The sequence below is a fragment of the Quercus lobata genome, chromosome 3 (assembly GCF_001633185.2).
Source record: "Quercus lobata isolate SW786 chromosome 3, ValleyOak3.0 Primary Assembly, whole genome shotgun sequence".
In the NCBI taxonomy this organism is placed as follows: Eukaryota; Viridiplantae; Streptophyta; class Magnoliopsida; order Fagales; family Fagaceae; genus Quercus; species Quercus lobata.
This window is the reverse complement of record NC_044906.1, coordinates 63,243,157-63,249,156: the sequence shown is the minus strand read 5'-3', so window position 1 is coordinate 63,249,156 and position 6,000 is coordinate 63,243,157.

Sequence of the window (6,000 nt, the reverse complement as noted above, 5' to 3'; positions counted from 1 at the left end):
ATGCTACCCATTGCATCACATAATTTGGAATAGCGGACATGACTGATTTGATAAGAACAGCCCGACCAGCGAAGGAGAGGAATTTAGCTTTCCAACCAGCAAGCTTGCTCATGACTGTCACGCCCCAAACCCGATACCCGGATTTGTGACCATGACCGGCATGCTAATATCAAGCCTAAACCTGATATTAACAAGAAGCAACTTAACTTTTTGAAAACTTTTACAAAATCTTTCCTCTTTCCTTTCATTTTTTTTTCTTTACTTAAATGATATAACCTTTCACTTGACATTCAGAGCATCTACATTGTACTCCAAAGAATAACATAATTCACCAGTTACTCAAATTCTGAGTTTCACACAATACGTCTCTTAATACTTTAAGGTACACAACTTTCTCTAGATCCTAAAATACACAATACTACAAAGCTAAACATCAAATTGCTAATTTAGGATCTATACATATAAAACTAAACCAGCTCCTTCCAAAACTCGACTAAGGCTCCCTCTGCTCCAAAATAAAACCTGCTAACTGAAAGAGTGGAAGGGGTGAGCTACACAGCTCAGTAAAGGTAAGATATATGAGAATTCAATAAGGATGCATGTAAATCAGATCATTTCATTCTATGAATACTCGAATAGGAGAATATCTTTTCATGGTATTTAATACTATTCATAATAATAACTTATACGCTCTTCATAGAAAACAATTGTTCTCCTTTTCTTATTAGGTTAACATTACCAAACCTTTCGGATTAAACTTCTTTCATTTCCTACAAAGTCGCCACATATATATTTTCATTACAAAATAATTATTTTAACTTAAATCAGATAATCGGCAACTTTGTATTAAACTAGAAACATCTTGACTAATAAGAAAACTTTTCTATATAAACTTCTTCTCATAAAATTCTATATCTTTCATGGTCATAAAACTTAACATTTCATAAAAACAGATATCTGATAACTTTTAAACGTAAACTTGTATTTTCATCAGAAGCTTTATCATTATAATACAACAGAACTTCAGAAACTTTTATCTTTAATGAACAGCTTTCTTTTCATCAGAAACTTCTTGTTTTCATGAGAGCTTTTAACTTTTCATAATGCATTTAAACAAAATAATTCTCTCATGATTAATAACATAACATAGTTGTTTATATCATATTGGTTAGTCCATATCTGATAAGCTGTACAGAGAAGGCCTCATCACATTTGGGTGCCCCCGTGTGTATGATATTGTCCCCTTTGGGAGGCCTGATGGCACATCCCTTCTAGGTTTTGTTCCTCCCCGCTGTCCGAACACATTGGGGAGAAGGCCTTAATCAGATTAGAGTTACAGGCAACCCCATTTCCTCTACTTTAAATGGCCTAGAGTTACGGGCAGCCCCATTTCCTCTACTTTAAATGGCCAAACAGATAACATTTTTCCATGGAAAGCCAATAATTAACCCCTACTGGCTGAGTTCAAATTATCAGAGGACATAACCCAAAAACATTTCATACTTTACATCATACTGAAATTTCTTATTTTGCATAACATTTCCATTCTTTTCTTTAAACATCATGTTCGTGGAATCAGTAATAGCATCAATATGCTTAAATCCTATACATAAGTTTTCAAAAAAACTCACGAACATATCTTTGTCAGAATAATGATTATATGCCATATCTCTAATTAAAAACATTTTAATGCATAACATACTTTAAAATAATCTCATGACTTACCAAATGCCCATATAACTTATCCCTTACCTGATAGCAGAGGAACCGAGAGCCTAAAGTCGAAGGAGTTTAGACTTGGATACTGGTAACACCTAAACCAAATATCAAAGCTTATTACTATCCATAATTCCTTATCATAAACTTCACATTCATCTCAAAGCCTATCTCTTAGAATCAAGGAAATCCTAATTCCCATCACATAAAGTTCCCCAAAACATATGATACAATCTTCAAACACATTTGCAGCCAAACCATAGAGAAACCAATCCATAAAATTTATATATGCTTCCAACATATCAAAGGATGAGCATATTAAATTATAGCTCAAAACATACACCCTAACTTGAGAATTAAATCCACAAAGTCGGGTGTAGCATATGTTGTTCACTGCTCATTCCAGCAGCATATGCTCCATTTGTAAAATACAAACGGGCTGTCCAAAGACATCCAATTGCCATGAAATTTTACATAACTACTCCCCTGTATGTCCAGTATATACCATAAAAATTTCGGAGTCAAAGAATAATCCAATAATTTACTAAAAATCACACAAGACAGCATACTCAAATCTGTCCTGACAGAATTTCATGCAACTTATAAATTAAACCATTATTTTTATATTAATCCAAATACTGTGAGACCAATTCAATAACAACCAAAACTGTCTTAAGTTTCATAGTAATTATCCCTAGTATCCAAATTCACTATATAAAATTTAATACATAATTTAACATGCATGAACACAGAATCTGTCACAGTGACAGCTTCAGAACATATTCTTACAAAATCATCAACAAATAGCAATAGGCTTTAATTTAATTTGGGTATTTTTATACCTATAATTAACATACTAAAATATGTTATTAAACATTAAATAAACCATAATATCATCAAACCTTCAAATCACTAAAACAGAATCACCAATTCAACTTCCAAAAACAGAGCAGAGAACAAAGAGGGAAAATAAGCAAACAATTATACTATCCAAATACACAAAATCAGATGAGGTTTAACTTACTTACCCACACAATTTGAAGATGAAACCTTAGGGTTAATTGTTTAATTTCTTCTTTAAAGAAACTAAAATTTTTGGTGAGAGAGGAAGGGAGAGATGTTGCCGTGTAAGGAAGGAAGAAGAAAGAAGAACAAAGAAAGGGGAAATAGAGAAAGAAGAAAAGCAGCTGCTGGACTTCAGATGCAGCCAAGAAAAATAAGAAAAGTAAGAAGACTTTTGGGGCACAAAAGAAGATAAGAGAAGAGGAAAATTGGGGTGGATACGTGTATGGCTACGGAAAAACAAATATCACACCCACTTTTCCAAATTTTCTTGCATTCACACTTATAATATATATATATATATATATATATATATATATATATATATGTATATGCAAGGAATTATTTTGGTAGAAAAGTAAGCACCTTACCTTTATAAAATTGTATTCATCACATTAAAATAGCATATATGTTCTATAATATCTCATGCATCATACATAGTTGAAACACCAATAACTATATATATATATATATATATATATATATATATCTCATAACTTAACCACTTAATATAGTTTTGCACATACTAAGTATATATTTATAATACAAAAAGCCATTTCAATTATTTATAATCTTTACAATTCTTATTCAATGACATTATAAAATAAAATGTTTATTAAATATTCTTATATTAATTTTTGTAAGTAAGTAGGTTAAAATATTAATAATACTTAACCACTTAAACACATAGTTTAATTATAAAAATTGGGTCGGGGTGTTACAATGACCCTCTCCGCAATGAAATTATAAGGATTTCTAGAGATCCCTCTATGCCTAAGGGGAAATCCAAGATACTTCCCCATGTTATGAGTCTCTCGGATCCCCAATCTCTCACACACTTCCTCCTTCAATTCACTACTAACATTAGGAGAAAAATATACCCATGATTTATCCTGGCTGATTCTTTGTCCAGACTCACAACAAAATTTCTCCAACACTTCCACCATTGCATCACAAGCACGAAGGTCCACTTTGCTAAAAAGGATGATATCATCCGCAAAAAGAAGGTGGGAAAAACCCAAATTATCCTTTGAAGCCTTCAAAGGGACCCAAACACCATCCACACATTTTTGTTCAATGAGATGCCCCAAATATTCCATACATAAGATAAAAAGATACGGGGATAAAGGATCCCCTTGTCTTATACCCCTTGTTGGTTCAAAGGACTCCAAAGCACCAACATTAACCAAAATGGAAGTGCTAGAAGAAGTGACACAACCCATGATAATCCTTGATAATTTATGGGGAAAATGGAAGGCTTGAAGTGCTCTATGGATGAAACTCCATTCCAAATGGTCATAAGCTTTCTCTAAATCCAACTTCACAGCCATATAACCTGCTTTTCCTTTCTTCCTATCCAAAGCATAGAACAACTCTTGAGCGATAAGCACATTATCAGTGCCCCTATGGCCAGGAACAAAGGCCGTCTGCATGGGCGAAATTAGCTTATTAAGATAAGGTCTAATGCGACCAACTATAATCTTTGAAACAAGCTCAGTAATGTATTGTAAAGAAAAGCATGTCTACAAAAAGCTAAATTTCTATTAAGTGTTTTGAATTTATTTTGTCATATATTAATTTTATTTATTATTTACAATTTTGAAAACTCGTTAATACTATATTAATGATAGAATGAGTTTTTGTTTAGTATTAATGAATTTTTGTGTTTTGAGTTTTTTTTTTTTTTTTTTTAAGAAAGTCTGTCTCAAATGCTTCATAGGCATTGATTTGCCATTTACAGTTAATGTTTTTTGATCATCTTTGCTTGATGTTTTCCAATATGTGATGCCACAACCCTAACTCCCAAATGCTCTCTCCGCCCACTAAAACGTTTGTTTATTTTAGGTACAATTCCTCACTGATGTGAGATATGTTGCAAATTTTCAATGAGTTGTGCATGGTTTTAAAGTACAAAGTCAATCATAATCAGGTGTATAAGAGATCATGATGGATTTTAGTTGTAGAAGACTAGTAGAACTGTAAACTATTTCTGTAGAGTTTGGCTTACCTTTAGTATTTTTATTTATTTGGAAGTGTCCTTTTATTTTAAATACACAATAACAAATAGTAGTGAGTTCTAATCTCCACTTTTTATTTAGTTAGTGAGTGATGTGATAGTTTTTCATTAAAATAAAATGAGATTCTAGTTAAAAAAGTATTGGAGATAAGCTATCAATAAACTTTGGAATTTTGGGCAATAAAAGAAAAGAAAAATGAAATTTTATTTAGCATACTTGTTCATTTTAGCAAGCCCCCTTAATATCTGTAGGGTTGGCCTCATTTGTAGACTTGCGTTCTTCCTCCTATTTGGGTTCTCTTGCAGTGGTGTCTTAGATGTACGGTTTCCTTGGTCAGCCCTTAAAGTTTGGGAACATTGTGAGTTGATAATTGGAATGTTGAGAACAACTGCATCAGAGGTTGTAAAATTGTGCAAAATACAAAAAGTAGTTAATTTTACACATTTTAACTCAAAAAAAACTTACATTAGTACTTACAAAATTGTGTATATATACAAAAGTGTTACAGTAACAGTGCATATATGAATGGTTATTGTAGCTTTGTATACAATATTTTATTAATTTCTCTCTCTCTCTCTCTCTCTTTGTCTGTGTCCATCCTAGGTTGCTACAAATCCACCAAACTATGTCCGTCCCAGTTTGCTTCAAATCCACCCAACACCGTCCAACCACCACCACAACTCATCACAACAAATGATATTCCAATCACAAAATCAACCAAAAACAACGAAAATCAAACCAAAAATCAATCCAAACCCAAAATCAAACCTTCAACGGAAAACTCAACAACTTAGAACCCAAAATCAAACTTTCATCAAAAAACCCATCAACCCAAACCCAAGTGCTTGAGAGCTACGGTGAAGGAAAAGATTAAAAAATAAATAAATAAATAAAGAGAAAAGATCAAGGGAGAGGAAGTAGAGATGAGATGTGATTTTGTGATTATGTGGTGGGGGTTAAAAGTGAGTGGGAAAGGAAACTTCTTTGAAGCTTCCTAGTTTACAAATATCTCTACAATATGATTTAATTACAAAAGAATCATAATTGAGTTTTTTTTTTTTTTTTTTTTCAAACAAAGTTGATGATTTTATTTGGAATTTTATTAAAGTCTATATTAAAATTTTTAATTCAAATCAGTACTTTTTTTTAACTAAAATTTTATGTCATTCACCATACTAATTGTAAATAATATATATATCCAGTG